This window comes from Schistocerca gregaria, chromosome 3 (assembly GCF_023897955.1).
Source record: "Schistocerca gregaria isolate iqSchGreg1 chromosome 3, iqSchGreg1.2, whole genome shotgun sequence".
Lineage (NCBI taxonomy): Eukaryota > Metazoa > Arthropoda > Insecta > Orthoptera > Acrididae > Schistocerca > Schistocerca gregaria.
The window spans coordinates 688,519,555-688,538,624 of NC_064922.1; the positions used below are offsets into that span (position 1 = coordinate 688,519,555).

A 19,070-nucleotide genomic window follows, 5' to 3' on the forward strand; every position below is an offset into this window, starting at 1 on the left:
GCGAACCTCAAAGTTTTTATTTCTTCTCGGATTTTAATACCTACTCCCAATTTTTCTTTTGTTTCCTTCACTGCTTGCTCAATATACAGATTGAACAACATCGGGGAGAGACTACAACCCTGTCTCACTCCCTTCCCAACCACTGCTTCCCTTTAATGCCCCTCAACTCTTATAACTGCCATCTGCTTTCTATACAAATTGTAAATAGCCTTTCGCTCCCTATATTTTACCCCTGCCACCTTCAGAATTTGAAAGAGAGTATTCCAGTCAACATTGTCGAAAGCTTTCTCTAAGTCTACAAATGCTAGAAACGTAGGTTTGCCCTTCCTTAATCTAGCTCCTAAGATGAGCCTGTAATTCAGTGGACTACTCCTGCTACCTTTCTCTGACTTAGTGTTTGATAATGACAGCACTTAGCGACGCCAAACAAGCTTTAAACATAATTTCAAAGTCTTTCTAAGTGCTTAACATCAAATATTTTTACACATTAACACATTTGTAATGTAATCAGACCTTTGAAGCTGTTTTATACGTGACTGGATAAAAATATTGAAACACCAAAAACACAACACATTTCGGTGTAGGAAAACCGTCGGCATTCAAAAGAGCTTCCACTCGTCTCTGAATGGATAAATGAAAGTCGTGTATGGTTTTTAAGGGAATATTATACCATTTTTTCTGCAAAGTAGTGGCAATTTGAGGTAACAGTGTCTCGTTTTTTTCATTAACTGTCACAGGATTTTTTAAAATCTTTTGTAATGCTCCGTTTTTTAATAAAACTTAAATGGACGCTGTACTTCAAGAGCAGAAAAACATCTGAAAATACCTTCCTGACACTGTGTTATTCACGAAGACACTGTAACATTTTCTGTTTAGGACAACTGTTGCGGGCATAGGACAGAAATTAAGAACAAGGAACGTTTGTAAACAGTGCACTGCTAGTGTTTAGGGACTGCTGATATGGCGGCGGCGGCTTCAAAGAAATGTACACCGTAAGTCTGTTGCACCACCTCCCCTTGTTATACCTCGTTGATGAAGGTATTGATCGCCGTAACTAGACCGATTACATCCTTCGCATTGTAAACTCATGTCGTCAAGTACAGGGCGGTGAATCGAAGCCGACAACTGGAATCGGACACTAGAACTGATCCCAAATGGCTGATGTTGACAGAGTTAAACGATACTGTACCAATCGGGTGTTAAATCATACTCGCACTGCAGAAAGCAGTAGCGACGGGACGAGTTGTTCTTTCAGATGTGGGAGCTGCGTTTTTGTCCGCTGCTGTGTCGCCGTGTCTCCCTTTCCTGTGGCAGGCCACTCGCGTTTGCTTAGTCGGCTGCCCGAGTCTCAGGCTAGCGGGCTGTGTCGGCCTCTAAATCTTAATTAGGCGACTGTTATGCAAATTTAAGCCCAATGTGCCGTCAGCTACCGCGGAGCCACAGCGACACGGACGTACTGTAATTGCATTCCACCGCGCGTCCTTAAATCTGTTTACCCAGAGGCTAGAAAGAAACAGGTTGCTACTGACACTTTGCAGAACTGGCGACGATAATTATTCCCGAGAATTAAACTTTCCTTTCCCGGCTTATGAAATTTTGAAAAAAGAAGAAAACAAAATACATTTTTATTTATTCGCCTAGTTCGACTAGAGGACGGGGTCAACGTTAAGAATTGTGCGAGAGACGGAATGTGTGGCTGCGCAATACGAGTTCTGTTTCACATTGTGGCGCATTCCTCTGAGAATTCCGGCACGAGTTTCAACTGCGGAACGAAATCTGCGCATACCGTAATATCTATCCGTTCTGTCGGAATGCCGTGCTAGCGATCAGATAATCCGTACCCATCTCATACACGACGACATTGGCACGTAATACATACTCTTCCGAGCTCACGCCTGTGTGAATGATGCTCGCAGCTAGCACGAAGTTCGCACACCCGTTCTCGTTCCAAATTGACTAATTTGTATGCGTGAACTACACCCCTACTGTATAGGTCCTTTTAGTGGTTGCTGCACAACCAACGCCCTGCTCTGTGCTCGTGTTTTCATCATTCGAGTACATACCGGCAGCTGCAGTTTGCATTTAAAAGATCTCGAGTAGGCTATTTCTAGCCAGTTAAGGCTCTGGGTATTTACTCGTAGCGTGTCGCTGTTACTTCCATTTTCTTTTAATGAGATGTAGACTTTTATCTCGAGTTTTCACGCCCGATTTCGTTGCACTGCTGTGAAATATAACAGAATCAGTCCAAATTAATAATCAAGACGGCGGAACAACCCAGAAGAAGCAAAGACTCGATGGAAGAAATCAGCAAATTTTGTGGTAATCTACATCAGCCTTGAGAGGCTCCACCTTTATCCTCGGTATTTACGCTGTCCAGTCTATGGTGGTGGTGCTTAGTGTTTAACGTCCCGTCGGCAATGAGGTTATTAGAGACGGAGCGCAAGCTCGGGTTAGGGAAGGATTGGGAAGGAAATCGGCCGTGCCCTTCCAAAGGAACCATCCCGGCATTTGCCTGAAACGATTTAGGGAAATCACGGAAAACCTAAATCAGGATGGCCGGAGACGGGATTGAACCGTCGTCCTCCCGAATACGAGTCCAGTGTGCTAACCACTGCGCCACCTCGCTCGGTGTCCAGTCTACGCTCGACGTCAACTTCCAATAACCACTTACAGATGAGATGTGGCATTACCAGCAGTGGAAGGTGTATACAGCGTATTGGTGATGAGGGTGGGCGGGGGCGGGGGAGGGGGGACGCGGGAAACAGTCCCGTCGTTGTCGTGATGCGGAAACGGATCGATTTATTTGGCGTCCAGACGAGCATGATCATTGACTTCCGGGCCAAGAGCGGAAGCATTCCCAACTGACAAGTCTGTAAACCGTTCGCACGTCGGCGTGGTTAAGGTTTACCGTGTATGGCAAAGTGAGGCTATCCAAAAACGGCGCCGAGACACTCGTGGTGAACGCGCCACTGTTGAGCAACAAATCGCCCACATGAACCGATGGGCTACCAACATTGTCCCCTCAACGACCGATCGGCGAAAATTGCGACGTATGGGCATTGTTTATATACCCATGTTGACAGCTGCTCATCTGGGACGAAGTCTGGATTTTGCACGCTAATACCGCAACAGGACTTCTACTGACTGGCGACATGTGGCCTTTTCAGATGAATCACGGTTTACACTCCCCCGGACAGATGACTTCTGGCATGAGCGGGGTGAAATATCTGAGAGCAAACACCTTGCAACAATCGTCGGCAGATTTCAGACCGCAGGAGGGAGCGTTTTATCCCGGGAAATGCTTTCGTAGCGTTCCCTGGGTGAACTCGTTATTCTGGGAGTCACAATGGGTCAAAAAAATGGTTCAAATTGCTCTGAACGCTATGGGACTTAACATCTGAGGTCATCAGTCCCCTAGACTTAGAACTACGTAAACCTAAGGACATCACATACATCGAACCTGCTACCGTAGCAGTCGCGCGGTCCCGGACAAGAAGCGCCTAGAATCACTCGGCCACAGCGGCCGGCACAATGGATCAACACAAATAAACATTTATTCTTGGGGACAGTAGCCACCTTACATACAGTTCGTTTTTCTCGGCGTGATAGCGCCTATCAGTAGGATTATGCAACGTATTACACAACTCGCAGTGTAAGTGCGTGCTTCGAAGAGCACCACGACGAGTTTACCTTACTCCGCTGGCCACCAAACTCCCAGGATGAAAATGCAGTCGAGAATGCGTAGCATCGCCTCCGTCCCGCTGTTCGCGCCGTGGATCCTTCACCGAGCGACCTAGCGCAGGTGGCTTCGACAATGGAGTCGCTATGGCTCCACACCCCCGTCAGTACCTTCTAGAATATCACTGACTTTCTTCCTGCACGTCTCTCAGCGGCCCTCGCTGCAAACGATGGGTATTCAAGCTTTCGACAGGTGGTCACATTAATGTGACTGGGCAGTGTACTATGACAGGATTATCGTCTATTCGATACCAACTGCAGACTTCAGACTTCACCCTGGTCCTGAACTGCAAGCCCCCACTTTGCTCATGCTCCTGTGTCATATATTCATCCTCATCACGGTTTCATTTTCCCCTTTGAACATAGCAGAATCAACGTCCTTAGGCCAACTACCAGTCATTGGTCTGGCTACGTCTCCTGTTATCTTATTTTCGCTTTCATTACAGCCACGACTCCGACTCAGAGGCCAGTCTCTTTCCTAATCCATTTCTTAGTTCTCTGTCACACCTCGAGATTCTCTACTTGCATCTGTCTACTGCATACATCAATTCTGTGCGGTAAGTCAAAACTGGTAACAAACACGGATGGGAGGCTTTATGTTCCAGACACAAGGGAGGTTTAGTTTAAATAACTGTGTTTAGTGTAATACAACCGTTCCTCATCATTTTCATTCTTCTGTTAATTTACTTAGCCGTCCATCTACTCACTTTCTAGTCGCTGTCTCCAGCTGCTCTAAACACAAAAACCCATCAACGGATTCTGTGCCTAAATTGCTAATTTGTATAACTTGCTTTTGATAGTGTTGATTACGGATTATTTAAGCATTATGACAACTGATTTTTAGAAGTTTACTCTATAAAGCCCCTGGATTAGTTGTTGTTTGTATGCACTGGAAACAAACAGCGCAAAGTAGTGAAAAAAACGAAGGTGTTTCAGATATGATCCGTTAACACGCATTCCTCCTCCTACTTCTTCATGAAGACTTCCTTTAGGACTCGGTTATTGTAAAAGGTATTGAAAGAATTGAGAGAATATTCTTGCATATGAACCAGCCTTACTGTTCATATCTCTATTGACCAAGATTGCGGTGGATATGACGTGCTATTATGAGATTTCTTAGCGTTTTAGATCTACACAGTGACATGACATAACCATAAATAAAATGTAACATAATACGGCAAAGTATGCAAAGCTCCTCCCTCTCCCCGGCCGTATAATCTGAATATTGCATCAGGAGAAATACACTCCTGGAAATGGAAAAAAGAACACATTGACACCGGTGTGTCAGACCCACCATACTTGCTCCGGACACTGCGAGAGGGCTGTACAAGCAATGATCACACGCACGGCACAGCGGACACACCAGGAACCGCGGTGTTGGCCGTCGAATGGCGCTAGCTGCGCAGCATTTGTGCACCGCCGCCGTCAGTGTCAGCCAATTTGCCGTGGCATACGGAGCTCCATCGCAGTCTTTAACACTGGTAGCATGCCGCGACAGCATGGACGTGAACCGTATGTGCAGTTGACGGACTTTGAGCGAGGGCGTATAGTGGGCATGTGGGAGGCCGGGTGGACGTACCGCCGAATTGCTCAACACGTGGGGCGTGAGGTCTCCACAGTACATCGATGTTGTCGCCAGTGGTCGGCGGAAGGTGCACGTGCCCGTCGACCTGAGACCGGACCGCAGCGACGCACGGATGCACGCCAAGACCGTAGGATCCTACTCAGTGCCGTAGGAGACCGCACCGCCACTTCCCAGCAAATTAGGGACACTGTTGCTCCTGGGGTATCGGTGAGGACCATTCGCAACCGTCTCCATGAAGCTGGGCTACGGTCCCGCACACCGTTAGACCGTCTTCCGCTCACGCCCCAACATCGTGCAGCCCGCCTCCAGTGGTGTCGCGACTGGCGTGAATGGAGGGACGAATGGAGGCGTGTCGTCTTCTGCGATGAGAGTCGCTTCTGCCTTGGTGCCAATGATGGTCGTATGCGTGTTCGGCGCCGTGCAGGTGAGCGCCACAATCAGGACTGCATACGACCGAGGCACACAGGGCCAACACCTGGCATCATGGTGTGGGGAGCGATCTCCTACACTGGCCGTACACCTCTGGTGATCGTCGAGGGGACACTGAATAGTGCACGGTACATCCAAACCGTCATCGAACCCGTCGTTCTACCATTCCTAGATCGGCAAGGGAACTTGCTGTTCCAACAGGACAATGCACGTCCGCATGTATCCCGTGCCACCCAACGTGCTCTAGAAGGTGTAAGTCAACTACCCTGGCCAGCAAGATCTCCGGATCTGTCCCCCATTGAGCATGTTTGGGACTGGATGAAGCGTCGTCTCACGCGGTCTGCACGTCCAGCACGAACGCTGGTCCAACTGAGGCGCCAGGTGGAAATGGCATGGCAAGCCGTTCCGTAGGACTACATCCAGCATCTCTACGATCCATGGGAGAATAGCAGCCTGCATTGCTGCGAAAGGTGGATATACACTGTACTAGTGCCGACATTGTGCATGCTCTGTTGCCTGTGTCTATGTGCCTATGGTTCTGTCAGTGTGATCATGTGATGTATCTGACCCCAGGAATGTGTCAATAAAGTTTCTCCTTCCTGGGACAATGAATTCACGGTGTTCTTATTTCAATTTCCAGGAGTGTATATGTGATGACGCTATGATGCAGCATTTCATGATGCGGAGTAATACGACGGACTGTTCATACAGTACAGCAGTAGCGGTCCATAATGTTTACCTCAATGAAAAAGCAGTGTTACCGGGTTCGAACATACGTTCATCATTGTCTAAAAATGGTTCAAATGTCTCTGAGCACTATGGGACTTAACATCTATAGTCATTAGTCCCCTAGAACATAAAACTACTTAAACCTAACTAACCTAAGGACATCACACAACACCCAGCCATCACGAGGCAGAGAGAACCCTTGACCCCGCCGGGAATCGAACCCGGGAACCCGGGCGTGGGAAGCGAATACGCTACCGCACGACCACGAGATGCGGCCATCATTGTCTTTCAGCAGTGAACACTATTCATATTGTTATTATGATTGTTGTTTTTGATGCACTAACAGTGGCCATTATTATCCAAATTCTTTGGGCCGTAGGACAAATCGTTCAGATGCCCCTCTGTTTGATTGCCTTATCCATAATACTATAAAAGTTGATGTATGTACGTATGTATCTTCCAAATCTTCTGCTAAGCCGTTTCACCGATTGCATCCCAATTTGGTACACGTATCACTTATTGTCTGGTACGGCCACTGTGCGGGTAAGAACCACATTCCCCTCAAACGAGTCGAAGTGTGGGTGAAAAAGTAGCTTAGCTCTCGACGCGCAAATAGCCAGACTAAATTCACCCAGTATAGCGCAATGAGAGCACTTAGTGACTTGGTACCGACTTTACACATAATTTCAACCCTTTACGAGATTCTTTCTCGCTGGCACTCACCACAAAATGATGAAAAGAAAAAAAACTTCATTTACTACATTTTTAATGTTCATGTAGTAAAACTGTCACATCAGGCGTGACGTTTGGGTTTATTACTTCTTTCCTAAGAACTCAAAAAAATGTTCAAATGTGTGTGAAATCTTATGGGACTTAACTACTAAGGTCATCAGTCCCTAAGCTTACACGCTACTTAACCTAAATTATTCTAAGGACAAACAGACACACCGAGGCCGAGGGAGGACTCGAACCTCCGCCGAGACCAGCCACACAGTCCATGACTGCAGCGCCCTTTTTTTTTTTTTTTTTTAGAAGCTACCCCTGGACCACGGTTTTTTTTCTAATAAGACGCTACCCCCCCTTTTTTTTTATCTGTACAGGAAAGGAAAAACTACAAAAAAATGTCTATTTGCCACCGCCACTTGTATTCTAACAAAAAAATAAAATTAAATGCACCTCTTCAGGCGTTGGCACCTATCTACACCTATTCCAAAACAACTAACCTATTACTGCAAAGGTGTAGGAAAGGAAGAAAGTAGGGGGGAAGAAACATAGAGAGTAGCGATAAAAAAATGAAATTTGTTGTGAACAGGAACTTTTTTTTTTAGTTTATTGTATTGCATTTTTGTTTTCTTTATTTTTCTTTGTTTTTTTTTTGTATGTATGTTTTTAGTTATTCATTTTTTTTGTATTATGGCAGTCGTTGCACCAGAATTCTAGGAGTCGCTTGCGCCGTCTGATTGGCGGAACATCCAAACGTGTCTTCTCGAAATTTTAGTGGGGATTCCGTGTGTAGTACGTTCAGAACATCATATCGGCAAAAAAGCATCAGCATCTCATGGCTTGGACGTTCCAGCTGGAAGGCGGGTCATGAAAGGCGCTCCGTGGAAAATTGGAAAAGAACTGCTTGTATCTGGGGTTGCGAACAAGTGCACAATGTCGATCGTTAAGGTACGTCCAATAACCTAGTTCTGATTTCTCATCGGGCCCAAAAAGGTAGCGGACTGTATGACCGCGTATCCAATTCACGGCATTAGTTTTTGTTGTGGGGTAATGAATCACATCCGGGAATAGAAGCGTCAGGAAAATAATCTGAGCAGGCGGCTGTCGGGTGAGGAAAGCCAGGATACGCTGCGCGAGCCTCCAGACGTCAGCAGACGGACCACATGAGAACCGATGAGCGTCCGTGTCCTCTACACCACAGTGAACACAGAGTGGTGTGTCAGCAAGGCGGATGTGGTGCAAACGAGACTGGTTGACCTGTTTGCCATTGACGGTGATATACCAGGTGGACTGAACGCTGGTGTCGAGGTAACCAGCATGCACTGCTTTCCACACACGGCGCCATATGATCTGGGGAAACTTGTGTTCAATGGGATTGGGGGTTTGACACATTTGTAAGGTGTCGTATACAGTCTTTGTCTGGAGTATACGGAGAAGGGGTAAGGAGTGCAGAATGTAACTGATTTCAAAGAAGAAGTACCGAAAGTGATAAAAGGGGGGTGGAATGTCGGATAACATGACCGGGGCTGACATGGAGACTGGTGCGTATTCACGCAAAAGCAGTCCGGTCAGGCTCGTCGGGCAGCGACGCCAGACTTTCAGTTGGGAGCTAACAAAAAGTGCGGTAACTCTGTCTGGCACATGGAATAAGCCCACTCCACCACGCTCCCGCGGGAGGGCAAGGGAGGAATATTGAACTTTAAATAACATCCCGGCACAGACAAAGGATCCCATCGCCATCAACATACGACGTGCGAGGGTAATCGGAACCGGGAACACTTGTGCCACATGGGGGATGCGTGAGGCGTGATAAACATTCACGTATTGCGCGCGCTGTATAATGTCGAGGGATCGAAGCCGGTGGTCCACAAGGCCAGCCCTGATCGTTTGTAGGAGACGTCGACCGTTGGTTGCCGCTGAGCGACGGAGGTCATTCATAAAATCAATGCCCAAACAGCGGACGCTGGTGGCCACACTTAGAGGAGCGACAGATCTTTCTGGTAGACCCTCACCAATGAGCAGAACCTTCGATTTGGAAATGTTAAGAGAACTGCCCGATGCCTCCCCATAAGTCGTCACCCAAGTCAGAGCAGCGCGAACATCGTCTTCATTGCGGAGGTAGAGGACTAGATCGTCAGCATAGGCTGTACAACAGAAGCGGTGCCCATGCAATGTCAGGCCCACCAGGCGTTGGCGAAGCCCCTGTAGGAGGGGCTCTAATGCCAAAGCATACAGTATCGTGGAAAGTGGGCATCCCTGTCGGACAGAGCGCTCGATCGCTAGAGGCGCGGTGAGGCGACCATTACAGAGTATTCTTGAAGTTGCGCCGCTCAAGAGCCGCATTACCACGGTGATTGTACGAACCGGAAAACCCATGTGTTGGAGGACCGATTTCAGAAAAGTATGGTCGACACGGTCGAAAGCTTGACGGAAGTCAAGCGATGCCAATGCGCCAGGTAAATGTCGCGAGCGCGCGAGCGCAATCATGTCCCTATAACGGCAAAGGGCCGTATGGATGTTGTTGTCACCGCCCAACGAAGTCTGATCAAGGGAGGTGACGGATCTTGCTGCCTTCTTGAGGCGTGAGGCCAACAAACGGGTGAAAATTTTCATGTCACTGTTGAGTAGAGTGATGGGCCGGTAATCACAGATCCGTGATCGCCCATGTGGCTTAGGGACCAGGATGATGACCCCATCAAGGAAGGTGGCTGGGATCATCGTTGTGGGTGACATCAATTCACGACAGATGGACGTCCAAGCAGGTAACAAAAGGTAGCTAAAATACTTGTAAAAGTCGAGGGGGAGGCCGTCAGGTCCAGGGGACTTGTTGACAGCCCCCACCTTGATTGCATCTAGGACTTCATCAGAGGTCACTTTTTCCTGAAGTTCTTGAGCCACATCCTCTGGCATGGTGTTGACAGTCATTGCTGCCACCTCCTCAATTAAGGTCGGGGGATGAGGGACGGCAGCGAACAGTTGACGGAAATGAGAATAGAAAGCGTGACCAATGTCGCATTGCGTAGTGTGTCGTCGTCCTTCCGCATCTGTGAGATCGTGGATGAGGGTTCGACGACGACGTCGGCGTTCCCTGAGAAGGTGGTACATCGATGGCGTTTCATGAGGCATATGGTCACGGGTGCAGGATCTGACAAGAGTCCCTTCTAAGCGCCGTCGCGTGAGGGAAGTGATCTGCGCTTTAGCACGATGCACCATCATCTGACGATCAGGAGAGAAGGCCATCGAAGTGCAGTCACGAAGGACTGCATAATAAAAGTCCATGGTGCTCGCTTGCCAGGCTTTGAAGTCTTTGCCATATCCTATCAGCGCCCTGCGCAGAGCTGGTTTCGCGCATGATACCCACCACGATAAGGTGGATGCGTAGGCGGGGCGACGACGATGACAGAGGGCCCACGCATCCTCAACGATTCGTCGGCAGTCAGGGACAGTCAGGTGGGAAACGTTGAATTTCCACAAGCCGCGGCTGTGCCACACTTGTTGGCGGGCGAGGACGACATCGCAGATGTAGGCGTCATGGTCAGAGAAAGCCAGAGGCCATACTTCGGCATGTCGAGTGTCGGCAGCAAGGGAACGTGTGAGGTATATACGATCGAGACGACTAGATGAATGCGCCGTATAATATGTGAAACCTGCACGGGTGCCATGCACCTTTGACCATGTGTCAACAAGCTGGAGTCTGTCGATGATGACGGAGAGGGCCGCACAAGAGGAATGATGCGGTAACTGATCTTCAGGCCTTTGCGTGGAGTTGAAATCGCCACCGAGGACCATATCATCTAGGGGACCCTCAAACAGCGGCGTTACCTCGTCAGCAAAGAAAGTGTGTCGATCACGACGTCGACTGGAGCCGGACGGCGCATATACATTGAGGATACGGACGCCGAACAGCGTGAGAGCCATACCCCTAGCTTTAGCCAGGTACACTACATCTTCAGCAGGGAGTCCAGAACGGAGGAGGATGGCAACTCCACTACCGTTGTCAGAAGCATGGGAGATGTGTGCCACGTAGCCAGTGGGGGCATGGAAATCGGCGACAAACACTTCTTGGAGGAGGGCAATGTCGACATCAGCAGCATAAATGGTCTCACGGAACATTGCCAGTTTATGGGGGGCCCGAATGGTGGCCAGATTCATCGTCGCTATGCGGTAATGTTGGGGGCGTGCTCCCACCATTGGCACAGATGTTCCGGCAGAGATGTCTGGCTGGCGTGTAACATCTGACGTAGTCACCGTTGTCGCAATCACTGGCTGGAAGGTGGGTCAGGCACCTCCATGGGGCACTGCCTGATGGGAGGACCACCATCTCGAACTGCTCCTTCGTCGATATCATCAGCCCAGGAGACTGGAACAGACGGTGAGCGACTGTCACACTCCTCGAGGGCGAGTTGTAGCGACGCTGCTGTAGTGGGGTCCAGGGAGGCACCCTCCTTGGAATCCGTCATATTCGTGTGAGATCGTTCTTCAGATGGGACATCAGGAGCAGCCTCTCCTGTCGTCAGAACGCTCGAAGGGAGATCACTGTCGTGTATCAGCTCCACTGCCTGTGATGCCACATGAAGAAGTGTGTCGTCAGATGGCGTTTGACTCCTCTTCTTCCGTTTTCTGGGCGACCGTTGCTTTCGGAGGTGCTGTTCTGAATCAGAATGTGGATGTTCGATGTCCGAGGTCGCGCCAGTCTGAAGAAAGACAGAGGTAGGCACCGCATTCGCGTCGATGTCCATCGAGCTCTGGAGAGTTGGTGGTGTCGTAGCCGTCAGAGGAGATGGTGCCGGTGAGGCCATGGCAGCACCGTCATTTCCAGTGGGGAGTGCCGGGTGGAGAAGAGGTGTTTCCTGAAGTGACGCATCGGGGCTGCGTACGGCTGTGGCGTAGCTATCTGGTAAAGAAGCGGCCGTCACTTTGGGAGCTGAGTCACTGGTCGGGACCTGGAGCAAACGTCGGCGGAGACATTCTGACCGAACATGGCCCTCCTGTCCGCAACCGGCACACGTCCGCGGCTGGCCATCATACATAACGATGGCTCGCACGCCACCTATCAGCAGATAGGATGGTACATGTTTAGAGAGTTCGATTTTGATTTGGCGGACACCATTCAACACGTTGTATGTCGTGAATGTCTGCCATTTCTCCGCGATGTGCCCCACAACATTGCCATAGGGTCGGAAAGCTTCGACGACCACATCTTGCGGCACTTCGAAAGGGAGCTCAAAAACCCGGATTGTTCGAAGTCCGAAACCAGCGTGATCGACCGTCACCTCTCCAATATGCCCGTCAGAATGTTTGAACTTGAGTCCGCGTGCGTGTTGTCGAACTACGTTAGCACACGCTTCCTCCGTCGTCATCTTAATATAGACGATGCTGCTAGTGATAGAGAAATGAATACCTATCACTTCCTGAGGGTCCAGACGTAGCTCTTCGCGAATGAATTGCTCAATTTCAAAAGCGCGTGGTCTAGCATGTTCGGCTTGGAATGTTACTTTAACTGTCGCTCGGCGGTAACAGTGCGCCATGAGGTGCAATAGAAATGGACGCTACACAACACGAAATACCGCGACGCGGAAGTAAACAAACTACGGTGCGCTGTCCGGCGCGCGGAGCCGGTCCGCACGCGACCACGGCCGAAAGCCGACTGCCCTAGACCGCTCGGCTAATCCCACGCGGCCTAATAACTCAATTCTCAACACATTTTGCGGGCAGTTTTCATGTTTACCACTGAATTTACTTGCAAAAATATATCATCCTAGAAGAAATAGTTAGTGAGATGATGTCATAAACATTGAGATGTGTGAAAATGAAGCTGCAGAGCGTAATTCGCTGTACAGGTTAGAGGTGTGTACAAACATAAGTGAAATTTGCTACACATTTCTCGGCCACTAAGTGCGACAAATTGAAATGATGCTTACAAGCGCTACTAGTGCCAACAAAGTGCATTTTGTAAATGAAGTTCACGTTATATCTTTTGTCAAGTAACAACTAATTAAGTTAAGACAGGTCCCAACACGAAAGAAATGCAATACTTCCTATAACGTACTTTACGTAGCCATATCAGTTTTATAATTAATTTTAGCCCATGAGGCGTAAACTGTCACTGCTACGTGCTATAATACTTTTAAACATCTAGCACATTACAGAAACGAGAAAAGTAAGAATTGGAATTTTACATAGTTTTACTCATAATAATTTCATGTTACTACTTAGTTACTATACAACATAGATATTACAAAATGTCGTCAAAACTGTAAACTTCAGGCGCAGCTCATAGAGGGCGCCATACGCAAAACCGATGTGTACTGTGAAACCGACATATAATTCTAGGACAGTAATGGTTGAACTGTGTTAGCATTCACTTGAGCATGAACAACTGCTACAATTCCGCATTGGTATGTAATGTTAACATTAAAAGACAGAGATGTGATGGACTTATAACTTTTGTAAATCACATTGTAATGTATACTCTTCTATTTGTTTTAGCAGTGATAATGACCTGACACAGATCGAAATCTGATCTGCGTTGTGACTATAAACGTCATATTAAAGCAACTTAATTCTACTCTATGTAACCCAATATGTGAAATATGTATGACAAGTGCGTATGCGGGCAAAGCTGCGGGTAAAATGCTCTTCCCAAATCTCTAGATCGCTTTCTACCAGACTTGGTAGTGATGCTACTTCTTGTGTGGAAAGACGCGCTACGGAGGTAAGAGCCAGCACCCTCCTATCGGAGTGGAGGTGACAATGTGAAGAGAGATGGGGGAGGAAGATGTGGACAGACATTAGGAGGAGATGGGTACAGATAGGCGTGAGGGGGAGATGGACAGAGAGAGAGAGAGAGAGAGAGAGAGAGAGAGAGAGAGAGAGAGAGAGAGAGAGAGAGAGGCGGGAGGAATAGATGGATTCAGGGGGGAGAAAGGGGACGGATTAATAGAAGATTGGAATAAATACATACTCGGGAAACAACGGATTCTCGGCAAGTATGAAACAGAGAAAGAAATACATAAATGCAGTGATGTAGAGATGTGGTGTAAACATATGTCGTTTCAAGAAATAGAAGCGAGTTATTGGTACATTATACTGAAGCAGTTGGAAAAGAAAAGAAAAAGAGTCTACCATAAGATTACGGAGATTAATGCCACTGTGTTTTTTACTTATATTTTGAAGAAACAATAAAGAAGTTGAAAACAATGTTGACAACAACAAAACTCAAGGGGAACAGGTAGGACATCAATGTGTAAGTTCGACTAGTATAATTTGAGTTCAAAATAAAATAAGCTCAAACGAAATTGATAGAGCAGAAAGGAGAAAGGACACAGAAGTTCAAAAGTGGCTCACCAAGGAAACAGGATTACTCAAGACGTCGAAAGCAGTGAGGACAGTAGAAAGGAAACTGCCATGTTTGGTTAAGAACTCTCTGTTGGCGTCCATCTCGAAGACCAGAGCTGCCGGTATCCTTCCGGTCTCAGAAGGCAGTGCCTTGACAGTGACCTCGATTCGGAACGCGATGAGAATCGATTGCATCGTAAGGCAGGAAGGAAGGAAGCGAGTGAGTCTTGCCGGCGGAAGGAAAAGCCCATCTGTTGTGACGTGAAAGTGTCCCCATTATCGTGGCACACATCGGATGACTGGCGCGGAGGCGAGGCCTGTGCGGCGTCTCTGCTGCAGCAGAAGTCAGGAGAAACTGGCAGTGGGCAGAGCCTGCGGCGCGGCGACGCAACAGGTGTATGTCCTGCGCTGTTAACAGTCTCCAGCCTGGAGGGCGTAATCCACTTTTTGCTGTGACATAGAAGCGAATCCGCCTAGCCTGAAGTGCAACTGAGCTGCAACAGATTGCGATGAGCCTTGTCTATATCATACGCTGATTTGACAAAAAGTCATCGGACAGCGAGATCCACATATACAGATGGTGGTAGTATTGCTTACACAAGGTATAAAAGGGCAGCGAGTTGGTGGACCTGTCATTTGTACTCAAGTGATTCATGTGAAAAAGTTTCCGAAGTAATGGTGGCTGCATGATAGGAATTAACAGACTTTGAAATGAAATGGTAATTGCAGCTAGGCGCATGGGGCATTCCACTTCGGAGATCTTTAGGGAATTCAGTATTCCAAGGTCCACCGTATCAACAGTGTGCCGAGAATAGCACATTTTAGGTGTTATCTCTCACCACAGACAACACAGTGGTCGAGGGCGTTCACTTAACTACTGAGAGCAGCGGCGTTGACGTTGAATTGCCAGTGCTAAAAGACAAGCAACTCTGTGTGAAATAACCCGTGAAATCAATGTAGGACGTGCGACGAAAGTATCCGTTAGAACAGTGCTGATAAATCTGGCGTTAACGGGCTATGGCAGCGCACGAGAGTGCCTATGCTAAAAGCACATCACCTGCAGCTCCTCTCTTGGGCTCCTGAACGTATCGGTTGGACCCTAAACGACTGGAAAATCGTGGCCTAGTCGGATGAGTCCTGATTTCAGTTGGTAAGAGCTGATGCTAGTTTTCGAGTGTGACGCGGACCTCACGAAGCCATGGACCCGAGTTGTCGACATAGCATTGTGCAAGCTGGTGGCTGTATAATGGTGTGGGCTGTGCTTACATGGAGTGTCTTGGGACCTCTCGTAAAACTAAACCGATCATTGACTGAAAATGGTTATATTCGGCTACTTCGAGACAATTTGCAGGCGTTCATGGACTTCATGTTCCCAAACAACGATGTAATGTCACATGATCACGACTATTCGTGGCTGGTTTGAAGAACATCCTGGACAATTCACGCGAATGATTTGGCCACCCAAACCGCCCTACGTGAACCCCATTGAACATTTATGGGATATAATAGTGAGATCAGTTTCCGCACAACATCCTGTACCGGCAACACTTTCGCAGTAATGGACGGCTATGGAAGCAGCATGGCAGGAGATTTCCACCACCTTGTTGAGTCCATGCCACGTCGAGTTGCTGCATTACACCAGAAAAAAGGAGGTTCGACACGATATTAGGAGGTATCTCACGACTTTCGTCACCTCAGTGTGTACTCCCAATGAGAGGAACATAGGATAAGCACAAAACTAAAATCCCTCGCAACATTTAATTGGCAGATTATACAACACAGGTTATGCTGGGCGTGTGGATTTGCATCAGTTACGCAACAGGTCCTCTGTTGCCCTGTAGATATACGTTTGCATTAAAGGAGAACTTTTTCCAGATTCTGTAACATCTCCCATTGCGACGCTAAGTTTGCAATTCGGCTCAACGGTGCCTACAACTTTTCGTGTAATGGTGCAAAAGTGTTGTGCCCTGCGGCGTCATGCTCTGGCTCCACGACGCATCAGACAGCAATGCGTCGAAACATGCGAGAGAAAGGCCAAAGCTCAGGTGCTCATGTGAGGTGCAAGGTGGGTTAATAATGTCACATTGGTAGCAAATCTCACCTGAATCTTACCCAACAACACCGTTCGTGTGTCACATTTCACACCTACGTTTGACACCTGTGCGATGGAGGTCAGAAAGGATGCGCCCTGCGTCGAAATCATGCTGTCTTCTTATGGGTGACGGAGGAAAGCATTCCAGTCACACTGACGTTCAGAATCGAGTCGAAATGGCCTTATGGGATGGCCCTTCCCCTGAGGCGTTCATTGCCACACATTTCGCTGTCGAAAACGACACCTAGCAGTGCAACGTCCTAGACAACATTTGACCCTGCTGACGCCCCTGTAGGATTAAACTCTTCGCTAAGAACGTCGCAGGCCAGCGATCTCCTTGAACATGATGACATCCCTTTGGAATGTAGTGCGATGCTCTGGTACGCAGGGTGGACCGCTAAGGACCGTTCAAAACTAACACGCGAAATTAGAAGGCAATCCGAGACAGCAAGGTTTCTTATGCTTCTTCAGCCCTCCAGTTTCGCCCTCTCCTGTGGTGTGGTCACAGATGGGTGCGACACTGACTCAACAGCAAAGTGTCCCTCTAAGACCAGTTCGGCAACATCCTTGGTACCACCGGTCCACCTTTGTCGAGGGCCTTAAAAATGTGCCTGTACTGACAGAAACCGTTCCGAACGGCACCTGCAGCCAGGTATGTAGTAGGCCATTCCGAATTGGAGGGGTGTCAAGGGCAATAACGTGTAACGAACGTCTTTCCACGGGAGTCCTGAATGAAATGTTTCCAGGCAGAGTTATTTCTCGCTTTGGGGACATCAAATGGCCTTCTCTTTCTCCCGGCCTGACAGAAACCTATTGCTTTTTGTAAGGATATCTTCAACAGAAAGTTTATGAGCAACGCTCAACCAGTATCGGCGAGTTAAAAGACAAAATTCGAGAATGCATTCGGGAGGTTCCAAACGACAGTTGCGGTGAGAATGATGGACACCTGTGATATGTTATTTTCAAGAAATAGCGATACACACTAATTCTACACAAAATCGAGAACGCACCCTTAACAAAAAATAAACGTGTACACTGATTTGCTTTACTTTCAAAAGCGTCAGGCGTTTCTGGGGCACCCTGTATTAATACTCGCGGATGGCAGGGTACGTACAGTCGCTACTAGAAGTATTGTACCCCTAAGCAGGCCTTTAGATATAGTGTTACTTGGGAAAGTTATATATGGGATGGAATTACGTCTGGCATCTTCTATAGAGTCGAACGATACAATGGATATTTGGCAGGGCTAGTTCGTTCTCTCCCTGCGATAGATTATCTTTAAACTGTGACGGCTCAACTCCGTCATAGCCGCTAGTAGATTTGATCGCTCACTAACCGCTGCGTCGCAAGGAAGTGCTTCCGTCGGTTACACCCGTCGGGAGGGCGTTCCTCGGCCGCTTCGGCGCTGCTGCCATCTCGTGTGGTGTCAGTTGCTGTGTGGTGGCCAGCAGTGAACACGGCAGAAACAACTTGGTCTGGATGGGCATGTCTTGTTGGATGCCCCAACGTGATGGGAGCTGGGAATCGTAAACGGATCCTCAACACGGGATATGACGTCGGGACACTCTGCTTCTCTTGTCTATACGAGAGTTTTTACTTGCTGGGAAGTGTACAGTGGCAAGTTGAGCCGCACTGGGGTGCTCATTTATCATAAGTTAATATTAAGAGACTCGTTTTATCTTGTGCTGCCTGTTGCCTTGCCGTCACTGGGCGTTAGGTCAAGAACATTCAGCAGCTTCAGTTGCTTTGACATTCATTTTGATCGTTTTTTTTTTTTTTTTTTTTTTTTTTTTTTTTGGTGGGCTCTTTTATCAAAATTAGTTTCTACCACACTTTACGTTGCCGTCGTTCTGTAGTGACTGGTGTAATCGTTAACTTGGTATTTATACTGTATGAGAGTGTTGTCTATTGTTTTTGTTTTAATGGAGTATGGGCGTCAGGTTATTTCTTTAATTTTGTTCTTGCCTTAAATATTCGAAAAGTTTGCAGAGGTTCCAAAGTAGTGGTATTTTGTATCATTTACATTACTGTAGATTTTGGGATCACTATAAAATTTCTAAGGGATGCTAATTATATTGTTTCTATTGACTCTACATTTTGGGGGTCTTTCACAATGCTTGTTACAAAACTATAGTTCTGTGACTCACCTCTTGTTTGGGTTTTCACTTTAATGCATGGGTTTTTGTGCCATTTAACTCTTTCATAGTTAAAATATTTTTTCATGTATTTTTAAAATATAAGGGGAAAATTATCTGCATTTGTGATAAATAATACATTTCCACTACCCAAAAAATTTTTAAGTTGACTGATTTTTAAATTCGGTGTAGTGGGAAGCATGTGTCCCGCGAACTCAACTAGGTGCATGTTTTCGTGTGAGCGTAAGATTTATCAGAGTTAAATTTTTGAATGAGAATGATTTTATCAGGATGGCTGTTA

General features: G+C 47.6%; 1 protein-coding gene across 3 annotated transcripts in view; it reads right to left on the bottom strand.

Annotated features, from left to right (window-relative positions):
- The window catches only part of LOC126356200 (uncharacterized), an 878,454-nt gene that overhangs the window by 250,250 nt on the left and 609,134 nt on the right, over positions 1-19,070 (bottom strand). The window lies entirely within an intron of this gene.